General features: G+C 38.5%; 1 pseudogene; it reads left to right on the top strand.

Annotated features, from left to right (window-relative positions):
- Nucleotides 1–13,610, top strand: part of LOC126722238 (carotenoid cleavage dioxygenase 7, chloroplastic-like) — a 72,368-nt pseudogene that overhangs the window by 57,752 nt on the left and 1,006 nt on the right.

Below are 13,610 nucleotides of genomic sequence, written 5' to 3'. Positions count from 1 at the left end.
AATATAATTATTTATCCCTCAAGAAATACCCTTCTTACAAGATTTATAAAAGCCCATGAATATTACCCATAGCAAAACTCTTCATTTTGTAGTGATAACCAAGCCCAAAGGAGCTCAACTACAAAGCCCAACTGAGCCAACCTAGCCCACACACAAATCCTAACAGCTGGAGGTCATGTGAACTGATCAGCCAAATTTCAGCAACAATTGAACAGCTGGAGCCCCTTCCCATCAGGTCCCAACTTGTCCAATCAGATTAGAAGAGGACACGTGTCCCTCAAGGGTTGAATCCTTCCTTCACAAGTTGAAATCCCATCATTTCTTATGTGACATAAAGCTGAGAGGGATGTGACAGAAAGCTGGGAAGCTTCAGCCAGCTGTCCCTTCTTTCTTCTCCAACCCAGCCGATCCAAAATCAAGCGCAGCCATGATCAAGTCGTTAAAGCTTCTGAAACAACATGAAATCAGCTCATTTTCATACTAAAAACATGTATTCTCTGGTTCATGAACCAAGCACATGAACCCCAAATGGGGAAACTTAGGGAAATATGGTTTAGAGGGCACCAAAGGGATCCTAGCAAAGTTCCCAGCAAGGGCTCCAAGGTTGACACCTGCCTTGGGGTGATCTAATCTGCCCTAGGGAGCTCTGATTCTAGTTGCAGCATAACCAAGATCATTAGCCTTAAGCATGCTCGAATCCCATTAGCTAAGGCCCATCAGCATTCAATATTAAGTCAGAATCCCAGCTGTTATTATCCAAAACAGCAACAACCTTATAAAAGTTGAGTTTACCACTATTAGCTAAAATCTCAAGAACGATTCTCTAAGGATTTTCTGAGGATTGGGAAAGATGTAGCAGAGATTATTTGCTAATCACCCCCTAAAAATCGAGATATAAATGGAACTCTCCATTAATGCTTAGAAAAACACACTAAGGAGGCCAAGATACACTAAGACATACAAAAGGGAAGGCTTTTTCCTTAACCTCTTTGTTTAGGCCTACTCCAAGCTCTGAAAATGTGATGGAGTTCTTAGTTTCAAGCCTAGAGACTAGGTCCCCAACTACTAGCTCAAAAACACTTCTCATAGCTCTACTCACAAACACTTATCTACCCCTAGTAGAATGCTCCAACAGCCTTACTACTCACAAATGACTCTCTCTACTCATTACTCACTATATATTCAGGAGCATGTTTTGGCACCATAATGATCTTGCTACGCTAGCTGGGATCTCTCTCTCTCCCTTCATCTCACACTAAGTTTTCCTCATTATTTGTCATAATGGAACCCATGATATTTACTTATTCTTTTACTATCAATGGTTATGATGTAACTGTTACTATATAATTTTTCCTTCATATTGTTGTATTAGAAGACTCCTCTCCAGAGCTAACGAATGATGAGTCTGAAAACTTAGATATTTCCTTTAGTCTGTGAAATAACTAACAGTTGGAGATCTATCCTGTTTTGTTTAACTTTACCGCTGGGCTCTTTTCTATAGAAACACTTTACCGTTGGGCTATTTTTTGCAGAAACACCTTATCGTTGGGCTGTTTTCTGCAGAAATGCTTTACTGCTCGGTTATTTCTTACAGTATGTTTTTTTAACCGTGCTAATGTGTTCATTGTAGGGATTGTTCATGGGCAATCTAAGCCCAAGGCATAAAATATAGTGGATTTCTTGGATTTTCACTGATAGCCTTTAGGCCGTGCATCAAGCCCATCGTCGAGTTTCAGTTTAGACCTCCAACCCAATATAAATCTTATTTGTCAGAAGGAAAACTTTTTCGCCCCCGACATTTTGGTGAATCCATTGGGGAGTCTACTGAAGCTAAGAGTTCACCATGCCTCTTAGATTGCAGAACAGCCAGCAAGAGGGGACTAGAAACACCAATCTCCCAGTAGCACAAAGTCATCACAGTCAAGCTCCACAAGGAGAGCAAGCTGACCAATGTGAGGTCAACCAAGAAGATTCTGACCATCAATTCTCTTTCTTCTTGGAGACGATACAAGGAATGTAGCAAATTCAATTCGAATTTGCTAAAACTTTAAGGGTCTTAGGAGAGACTTAAGGGCCAACACCCCAACCGTTACATGAAGGACCAGATCCTAGAACACAGCAGGAGAGGGGATCAACAGATGGGAACCCTCAATCTAGTGAGCAAAATGCCTCTCTTCCTCAGTTTGTTACATTATCTGATCTCACTGTTTTGCTGGAAAGTGAAAGGCTTAGCCAGCCGAAGGAACCAAGGCACTTTGTTCGTAGGCCACCCTACCTAGCTAAGTTACTAAGCAAGCCATACCCGGAGAAATATGAAACTCCCACCTTCTCTTTTTATGATGGGAGGAAAGGGACTGCAATCAAGCATGTCAACAAATTTCTTAATTCTATGGGTCCTTTTGTTGGAAATGGTGATCTTTGCCTAAGGGAATTCTTAAAATCTCTTACCGATCGTGCTTACACATGGTACTCCACTCTACAGCCAGGTTCCATTGCCACATGGGATGACATGATTGAAAGTTTCTGCCCAAAATATTTTCATAGGGAGGAAAAGGTTACCATCCTCACTCTTTACAACACTAAGCAAAAGTCCTCCGCAGGACTCCTTAATTTCATATGACGATTCCAAGATGCTGCTCTTGATTGTTATGCTGGTTGAAATTTGTATTGATAACATGTCTCATGAGTACCGGGCCCATTTGGAGAATCTTGATATTGTTTAGTTTGCGCAGTTGCTCCAGAAGGCTCGTAAGATGGTTGTATTAGTCAAACCTTCCACAGCTGAAAAATCCAAGTTAGAAAAGAAAAATACTCCTCAATCTCTTGTAGTCTCCACCAATGAACCAATAGTTAGGGAGAAGCAGAAAAGGGAAGAGGAGGAAGAATACCCTTCCATGCCATGCACCGATGAAGAAATGAATGCTGTCATTAACAAATGGGTGGCTGATGGAGTGCTTAGGCCCTTCAAGCCTATTCAAGAGCCTACTCCGGACGATATGTGAAAACCTCTTTATTGTCAGTATCCTCGGTACGTGAGTCATGGAACTAGGGATTGTAGAGCAATCCGAAGGACATTTCACAAGAAAATTTTAGATGGCACATTGAACCTCACTCATGAACAAGAGGTCCAGTGGAACCCACTGCATCAGCATCACAGAGGGAAAGCCACAGTTACTGTAATTTTTCATAATGGAGTTGATGAGAATGAGACTACCAACGGTACAAGCATGCCCCCAACAGCTATCTCTGCTATTCAAAGAAGCCCTACCTTTCAGACTTTGTTCAATCAATTGGAGCTCAAGGAAGAGTCAAGGAGAGCAGCAACTGAAGCTCTTGTGTCCATCGCTGCTAGCTCTGGAACACATTGCCTCACAGTTAAAGCTCATGCCAGCCGTGCCTTCCTAGAGACTACCAATGTCATTACCTTCACCGACGAGGATATGGAGGTACAACCACTTGATCATAGTAAACCATTATATATTGCTGCTCAGATTAATGATGTTCACATAAGAAGGGCACTAGTCGACACTAGTGCATCACTTAATCTTATTCCAACCAGCACATTCAAAGCAACTGAGATCCCACTTAGCAGAATCACTGGGGCCCCTATTGAGGTTTTTAGCTTTGCTGGAATTCATGAATGCACTATTGGGAGTATACAACTAGTTCTTAAAGTAGGGCCTATTGTCGCTCTTACCAGATTTCATGTTATCGATTCACCCATTTCTTATCATGATCTACTTGGGAGGCCATGGCTCCATAAACACAAGCTTGTGCCATCTACTTACCACCAATGTGTCAAGGGGAGGTTTAATGGTAAGCCCATACGCATCCCTGCTAATCCTACACCATTTGATCTATCCGAAACACATTACTTTGAGGCTACTTTCTATGATGAGCTCACCCCAAGTGGGGAAGATTCTACTTCAAGGCTTGTTGGGATCCCTTTACCTAGCTGGCAAGACATTGAGAGTAATCTAGAAATAGACATGAGGTCTTTTCTTGATCAAAGGAAAAAGAAAAGAGAACATGTGGAAACCTCCAGCGGTGCCTCACAGTTGCGTTGTATACAAATCCAGCTATCGGATGGTCACTTAGGGTATCGTTTATGACGGTACGTGGGGCCTAGCTGCCTCAAGCAGAAAGGTCCCAAACTGAATGAAGCAAGTACTACACCAACATGTTGTTATACTTAAGAAACAGAAACCCCAACAATAGAAGAAAATCTGCCCAACAGTCTGGCAGAACTGTCTAAAGGGCCTCCAATGGTATCCAATTTTTCACTTGATATGGAGCTGGAAACCATTAATCTCAGTGATAATCCTAATGTCTTGCGACCAACTTCAGTGAATGCAACCTTGCCACCACTGGAAAAGGCTTAGCTCATTTACATGAATAACTCAAGTACATCATACCTGGAGGTTCTTTGCTTTGGTAAACATCATGAACAGTTAAAGAAACAATATGTCTTTGGTTGGGCACACCAGCAACAGCTTCCTCAGAAGTAACAGAAAAGTATTCATACAGCTAAGTGTTATTGAACAAGAAGCTTGCTTTACTATTTACAGAAACTCTTTTCTTTGAAACTGCAGTTCTAGTATGCTAGAAGCAGCCGAGACCCAAGCTGTCTCATGACTGGGGGCTTCACCTTTCAAAATCCACTTCTTTGGCACCCCGGGTGTGCTGACCTCAGGATCCCCAACTACTGGGAACAGAGAAGACGAACAATACCAAAGGTCCTACAATGGCAGCAAGGGCTCCCCTAGCCTAATCTCCACATCATCACCCCTAGTAGCTGCCTCAACTACACCCCCAGCCGTAGCCTCTCTTTCTGGCACAGTCACCCCAGTAGTGCTGACATCACCAGAACCTAGCGGTTCTTCTCCTTTAGCCATGATTCACAGAACTAGAGATATTGTTGCTCAAAGAAAAGAGAAAAAGAGTAGAAGAATACCCATAACCACCACAAGAAGCCAAAAAAAAATTTATGGGTCTTTCTCTCACTTGGTCGAAATCAACAAGGGAAAAGAGGAATAATGCAGCTTCTCACTAAACCATGGCTATCGCCCTCATTCTCTCTCACTCTTGGTTGAAGACAATGGAAAGGAAGAAGAAAAGATGCTCTCTCCGCATTTCTCCCTCTGTTTTCGGTCCAAGCAAAAAATAAAAGAAGAAACAGCCAAGGCCAACCCTTTATTGGTAAACGTGAAGAGTGCAGATGACAAGACATGGGGAAAAGACCAGCATTTAATGCAATAAACCTGGGAAGTAACTGAAGACCCACTATATGCTGAACGTGGGAAAGTGCTGAACGTGGGGGAAGTTGCAAAAGCCCACTATTCACAACTGCCACCAAGATTTCAAACTCACACGTGTGACCAAGCAGAAACTGCTCACACGTGACTCGGGGGGCTAAATGTTGAGGTACAAATTTTCTGGCCTTAATTTCATTAGCCCACTCACAAAAATACCCACATAAGCCCATAAATTATTTTGAGCTCACAAAAATATTCCCCATATATATTACCCAAATATTCTCCATGTTATTAGGCCTTCACAAATACTCCATATACAAGCCCATAAATTGCCTTGGGCCGTCTTACAAATATTACCCATTATAACCCACATATTATCCAACATGAGTTTTGACAAAAATACTCACCATATTGCTACCATATTGAGCCACAAAATTATACCATCTCTATAAAATGCCCTAAAGCACATACCTTGTGGGAAAATCCAAAACGCCTAACAAAACCCTCTTTAAAGCCCATTGCTACACAACATCTTTACAAAGCCCGTTGCTACACGGCATCTTTACAAAGCCTGTTGCTACACAACACATCCAAAGCCTGTTGCTACATGGCACCTTTACAAAGCCCGTTGCTACACGACATCTTTACAAAGCCCGTTACTATACGGCACCTCCAAAGCCCGTTGCTACACGATACATCCAAAACCCGTTGATACATGGCACCTTTACAAAGCCCGTTGCTACATGGCATCTTTACAAAGCCCGTTGCTATATGACACTTCTAAAACCCGTTGCTACACGACATCTTTACAAAGCCCGTTGCCACACAGCACATCCAAAGCCCGTTGCTACATGGCACCTTTACAAAGCCCGTTCCTATACGACACCTCCAAAGCCCATTGCTACACGGCACCTTTACAAAACCTGTTGCTACACGGCATCTTTACAAAGCCCGTTGCTATACGGCATCTTTACAAAGCCCATTGCCACATGGCACATTCAAAGCCCATTGCTACATGGCATCTTTACAAAGCCTGTTGCTACACGGCATCTTTACAAAACCCGTTGCTACACGACACATCCAAAGCCGTTGTTACACGGCACCTTTACAAAACCCATTGCTACACGGCATCTTTACAAAACCCGTTGCTACACAGCACATCCAAAGCACTTTACTACATGGCACCTTTACAAAGCCAGTTGCTACACGACATCTTTACAAAGCCCGCTACTACACGGCACATTCAAAGCCCGTTGCTACACGACATCTTTACTAAGTCCGTTGCTACACGACAATATTTTTACAAAATCTTACAAAACCTAAAATATTATTTTGGCAAAAACAATTACTTTATGCTCAAAACCCAAATGTTAATTTGGCATTTATTACAAAGCCCAAATATTAATTTGGCACTTATTTTATAAAGCCCAAAACTATTTTGACAACTATTTTACAAAGCCCAAAATATTATTTTGGAAAAAACAATTACTTTATGCTCAAAGCCCAAATATTAATTTGGCACTTATTTTATAAACCCAAAAACTATTTTGGCAACTATTTTACAAAGCCCAAAATATCATTTTGGCAAAAACAATTACTTTATGCTCAAAGACCAAATGTTAATTTGGCACTTATTACAAAGCCCAAATATTAATTTGGCACTTATTTTATAAAGTCCAAAACCATTTTGGCAACTATTTTACAAAGCCCAAAATATTATTTTTGGAAAAAACAATTACTTTATGCTCAAAGCCCAAATGTTAATTTGGCACTTATTACAAAGCCCAAATATTAATTTGGCACTTATTTTATAAAGCCCAAAACTATTTTGGCAACTATTTTACAAAGCCCAAAATATTATTTTGGCAAAAACAATTACTTTATGCTCAAAGCCCAAATGTTAATTTGGCACTTATTTTACAAAACCCAAATATTAATTTGGCACCTATTTCATGAAGCCCAAATGCAATTTTGGCACATATTTACAAAATGCAAATATTATTTTGACACTTGTTTTACATATACTAAATCCCACACTCATGGGAAGTATAATTATTTATCCCTCAAGAAATATCTCTCTTATAAGATTTATAAAAGCCCATGAATATCACCCATGGAAAAACTCTTCATTTTGTAGTGATAACCAAGCCCAAAGGAGCTTAACTACAAGGCTCAGCTGAGCCGACCCAGCCCACACACAAATCCCAACAGCTGGAGGTCACGTGAGCTGACCAGCCAAATTTCAGCAACAACTGAACAGTTGGAGCCCCTTCTCATCAGTCCCAACTTGTCCAATTAGATTAGAAATGGACACATGTCCCTCAAGGGTTGAATACTTCTTTCACTAGCTGAAATCTCATCATTTCTCATGTGACATAAAGCTGAGAGGGATGTGATAGAAAGTTGGGAAGCTTTAGCCAGCTGTCCCTTCTTTCTTCTCTAACCCAATCGGTCAAAAATCAAGAGCAGCCATGATCAGGTCATTAAAGCTTTTGAAACATGAAATCAACTCATTTTCATACTAAAAACATGTATTCTCTGGTTTATGGACCAAGCACATGAACCCCAAATGGGGAAACTTAGAGAAATGCAGTTTGGAGGGCACTAAGGGGATCCCAGCAGAGTTCCCAGCAAGGGTTCCAAGGTTGACACCTGGCTTGGGGTGATCTAATTTGCCCTAAGGAGCTCTGATTCTAGTTGTAGCATAACCAAGATCATTAGCCTTAAGCATGCTCTAATCCTATTATCCAAGGCCCATCAGCATTCAATACTAAGTCAGAATCCCAACTGTTATTACCCAAAACAGTAACAACCTTCTAAAAGTTGAGCTTACCACTATTAGCTAAAATCTCAAGAACAATTCTCTAAGGATTTTTTGAGGATTGGGAAAGATTTAGCAGAGATTATTTGCTAATCATCCCCTAAAAACCCAGATATAAATGGAACTCTCCATTAATGCTTAGAAAAACACACTAAGGAGGCCAAGATACACTAAAACATGCAAAAGGGAAGACTTTTTCCTTAACCTCTCGGTTTAAGCCTACTCCAAGCTCTAAAAAGGTGGTTGAGTTCTTAGTTTCAAGCCTAGAGACTAAGTCCCCAACTCCTAGCCCAAAAACACTTATCATAGCTCTACTCACAAATGACTCTATCTACTCATTACTCACTATATATTCATGAGCATGTCTTGGCACTATAATGATCTTGTTGCGCTAGCTGGGATCTCTCTCTCTCCCTTCATCTCACACTAAGTTTTCCTCATTATTTGTCATAATGGAACCCATGATATTTTCTTATTCTTTTACTATCAATAGTTATGATGTAACTGTTACTATAGAATTTTTCCCTTATATTGTTGTATTAGAAGACTCCTCTCCAGAGCTAACGGATGTTGAGTCTGAAAACTTAGATATTTCCCTTAGTCTGTGAAATAACTAACAACTGGAGATCTATCCTATTTTGTTTTACTTTACTGCTTGGCTATTTTCTGCAGAAACGCTTTACTGCTGGGTTATTTCTTACAGTATGTTTTTTTAACCGTGCTGACGTGTTCGATGTAGGGATTGTTCATGGGCCACTCTTATCAGTTCCAATCTAAGCCCAAGGCATAAAATATAGTGGATTTCTTGGATTTTTACTGATAGCCTTTAGGCCGTGCATCAAGCTCGTTGTCAAGTTTCGGTTTAGACCTCCAACCCAATATAAATCTTATTTGTCGAAAGGAAAACTTTTTCGCCCCCGACAACAACAAATCAAAATCTAATGACTACTTCATAAATTTCAACAATCGAATTGAGTACAAATTATAGAAATCGCAAATTATGCAAAATCTTTAGGATACATACATATATATATATTTATATATATATATATATATATTTATATATATATACATGCATAGATTCCTATATATATGGGCGTGATTGGGAGAGATGGGTGTGGGGTGTAGGTACACTCTCATACACTCTGACTCTCAGCTTCTTTGTCCACAATACCCGGCGTAATCTCAGGCACTAGCAACGAAGCCTCCGTATCCAGTGCCGGAGCTCTCATCCCGTTATCTCCAGAGGCCTGGAGCCCCTCCGTCTACCCGCTCCGCCATGGCCTCAAGCCCCCACTCGCTCGCTTCGCCATCTCGTGGGCCCAAGGCAACGCCCTCTAAGCATCGTTCTTTCGTCAACCCTCTGGGGGAGACTTTGATGGCGCCGCCAAAGTCGGTGGGAAGGTGATCGAGGTGAAGCTCAGCGATGGAGATGGAGATATCGGCAACGCGTAGTTCGCGCTTCTTCAGGGCTAGAGGAACTCGCTTGCAACCTTGTCGAAGATCTCGTCGCTGTATCACTTTGAGTGGTGAGGAATTTTGAGAAATTTGTTTGTTTTTGCTTTTGTTTGAATCTATTTGGTTGCCTAGAAAGCTGAGCAGAAAGATGCAAAAGCAAAAGAAAATTTTAAATATTGCTTTAATTTTTTTTTTTTTTGAGCAACAAGGAATTCACATAAAGAAATTTAAGATTTTGAAGCTCTTAGTATTGGTCTTCTTGTTGTTGTTGTCTATGTTTTCAATTTTGCTTATTTTGTTTTTGGGAAGGGTTGAGTTGAATTTGGGTATATTGTTTTTGGGTTAAATGGGGCTCAATGGGTTTTTAGTTAAAACCCAATAATCACTGGATCTAATTGGGTTGATGTCCATTTAACCCAACTAATAATTGGGTGGGTTTTGGTTCAATTAGAGTGGGTGGGTTTGGGTGGGCAAATGGACTTGGGCTTACTTTGCCACCCCTAATCATACTCAATATGAAATTGTATAATTTCAAATTGGCATATATCGTATTAAATATCCCCATCACATATGCAGGTGTTTATTCAATTAGATGCTGACGGGAACTACCAAAAATTTTGTGTGGAGCCTTTGATTAATCCATGGAAAAGGTCAATAGATTTTCCTATTATGCAACTAGCATTCTCCAAAAAAAAAAAACAAAACAAAACAAATAAACATTTATGCTGCAACTTCTTCTGGATCTTGCCAAACATTTCCACACTTTCCATTTGACACCATCATGAAACTCAATGTGTTAAATCAATTTGTTTATACCTAGTCTATTGTTCATCGGAAATTTATCGGTGAGCCTATTTTTAATCCTAAAGGGGATGAAGAAGATGATGGATATCTTCTTGTGGTTGAGGTGAGCAATGTCTTGATCATTTATTTCATTAACAAAATTGCATAATTTTAGTGTAACCTAATTTGCAAGCTTAACTAATGAATATCCGCTTGATATAGTATACACACATATATGTAGTAAATATTGATTGAAGCAAATGGGTCTAAGAAGTATCGAATCTATCTTCTTTGATAAGGCAAATGATTATCTCACACTCTCAATGCCCACATTTCATACACACCGAACATTAGTCAGAAAATGTGAATACCTAATGTCCACACTTTATAAATGGCTGTCGAGTGTATATGGAGTGTGTACATTAAGAGTGTGAGACAATCATTGCCCACTATGTATTTTTGCGAATCGCAAAACCAAGTCAACCAATATATAACTAGTTTTAGTTGTCTTTAATTTTAATTTTTTTTTAATTCGAAAAATAGGTTCATAATGAGATTAGATATATTTCTATATAACAATTCAAGTGGTAATTTGATTCCATTAAGTACATTTCCCCCTCCGCCTTAAAAAAAAAGTACATTCCCTCAAAAATTACAGCCTTAATTTTAAGTATTTTCAGATTTACATATTTCCACCAAAAACTAGTTTTAGCTGTTTTTAGTTTGACAATTTTTTATTCAAAAAATTGGTTCAAAATGGGATTGAATATATTCATATAAAAAATCAAGTGTTAGTTTGGCTCTATTAAATACATTCCCTGAAAAATTACAGTTTTGAAATTTTAATGTTTTTACATTTATATATTTCCACCAAAAACTAGTTTTAAATTTGATCAATTTTAGTTGTTTTTAGTTCGATTTTTTCTTTTATATAGAAACAATTGGTTAAAACTGGGAATATATATTTATATATAAAAAAGCAAGTGTTAGATTGGTTCTATTAAATACATTTCCCCACACCTTAAATTTTTAAATTTTATTAGTCTCACATTTGTATATTCCCACTTAAAAAAAAAAAAAAAAAAAAAAAAAAAAAAAAAAAAAAAAACTGGTTCTATCATGATTTTAGATAAGCTAAATAAAATAAAACCAATTCGAAATTAAATTGGTTTTGTTTTTTGTTTTTTGTTTAACTTGTATCATAATTAAACCAATTTTGTGGTTTGCCTAACATTCCTTTTTACTATCTAAAGCCTATCATAAAAGACTGATAGGTCTTGGTAACTATATTATGGATTTATATTGACTGCTCATAAATGTATTTTTTTTTTCCTTTTTTGTATTACTCTGTATTATAGTATGCCGTTTCAGTACAAATGTGCTATTTTGTAATTTTGGATCCTAAAAGGATGGGAGCGGATAATCCACTTATTGCAGAATTTGAAGTCCAGAAGCACCTTAATTTTCCTCTTGGTTTTCATGGGTTTTGGGCCACTGACAAGTAATTTGTTTTCTATAAATGAGCTAAAATTCTAAACAAGCCAAAAATACATCACCATCTCAAAGCCATTTAGGCGAGTGGAAACTATTGTGACAAAGTAATATTTGTAGTGTTATTGAATAAATAGACTTTCATTTACATGTACAGTATGAATATTTGTGTCAAAAAAAATATCAAATTGCTTCTTCCTTTGATGTTGGATTCATGAATTTAAATTGCTTTATGTGAACTCATGGTGAAATGAGTTTATTAGGAAAATTTTAGGCCCTTGTTGATTTTATAACAGAATTATTCGACTTGTTAAATTAATCGGTTAAGGATTCAACTTTTTAAATTAATTGGTTAAGAATAACCACAGGTTTCAAAGAATCCTAACCTATTAGGATTCTTTGTTTGCCTTTTAGCTTTTCTTTGCTTATGAACGACTTTTTAAAATCTCACATCTTTTCTCCATTTATTTTTTCAAAGTACAAATATACTTTTAGCAAAAGCCCAAGTCAGTTGATGTTAAAGGCACACTTAATGTGGCTCCAAATCCTTAGTGAAAGCTTGTATTTGTGTGAAAATACAAGAGCTTGTTTAGATCCCAAATTAAAAATTATGGCTAGATTACTTTTATTCTAAGCCATAAGCCAAGAGTGGAACAAGAGTAAATGAGCGCAATGAACCGATAACACTACATTAAGCCATATTCATCCATCATCAACAATAAAATGAAAGCTTAAAGAGTAAGGAAGAGAGATGCAAACATAAGATAACACCGAGGCATGTTATCGAAAAAGAAACCGAAGAACTCAACGAAAAACCTCCCTGCAACCCTCCAAGTCGAAATTGATCCACTAGAGAATAAAGTTGGAGCACATGAATAACAAAAGACCCTCCAAGCCTAATCTACCCCATGTACTTGAGCCCTCTAAGTTGCTACTATCAACTGACTTCTTGGAGCCTTGTCTTCTCTAACTTTCTAACTTTTTGGATCCCGCCAGTGAATGGTTCTTTCCAATGCTTCCCAGCAGCACCAAAATCTCACTTTACACTCAATATGGGTGTGGTAAGCGTTTAGACTAGCAACCTCTCAAAGATCTAGAGATGGAGAGGTAGAAGTTGAGGAAAACTACAAGGAAATGTATAGATGATTGTGGGTATAACAATCTCTAACTCTCAAGTGTATTTTCTATGGTTTTCACTCTGAAAAGCACTCCTTAAAATTTGTGAGTAATGAGAGTATATATAGTATGGGTAAAGAGAAGGTAAAGCAGAATACAACTTTTTGCCAAACAGAGACTTTCATAAGTCCTTCGCGGGTTAGCACTTCTTACAATTTGTGGGTAACAAGGGTATAAATTTTGTACATATGAAATTGGTCAAGATATTCAATGAAGCCAAGTATTTTGTTGAAGTTTCACTAAGGGACCACAAAACCATGAAGGCCTAGGTCAAGCTAGACCCTGAACAAACCCACAAGACAAGGCTTTAGCCTAGGCGAGTCTAGCCCAAGACCATGTCTACAAGGCAATCTCATGACGTCCTTGTGCAATGTATCTAGTGCGGACATGAGATACAAGCCCCCAATTACATGCACGTATAGGAGAAAGAGCAAAAAGAAGACGGCCCAACCTATTGCCTTATGGATGAAGCCTATTAGTTATTGGGCTTAAGATTAAGCAAGCCTAAGCATTTAATAATTAGGATTTCTTTATGCACTTTTATTGTTAGCTATTTAAGCACTTTTTTTATTATTATTATTGTAAGACAACTTTTGAGAATTATTAAAAGGTGTAAATGCTCTTTT

The sequence above is a fragment of the Quercus robur genome, chromosome 4 (genome assembly GCF_932294415.1).
Source record: "Quercus robur chromosome 4, dhQueRobu3.1, whole genome shotgun sequence".
Taxonomy (NCBI): Eukaryota; Viridiplantae; Streptophyta; class Magnoliopsida; order Fagales; family Fagaceae; genus Quercus; species Quercus robur.
This window is presented reverse-complemented; position numbering and strand designations above follow the sequence as displayed.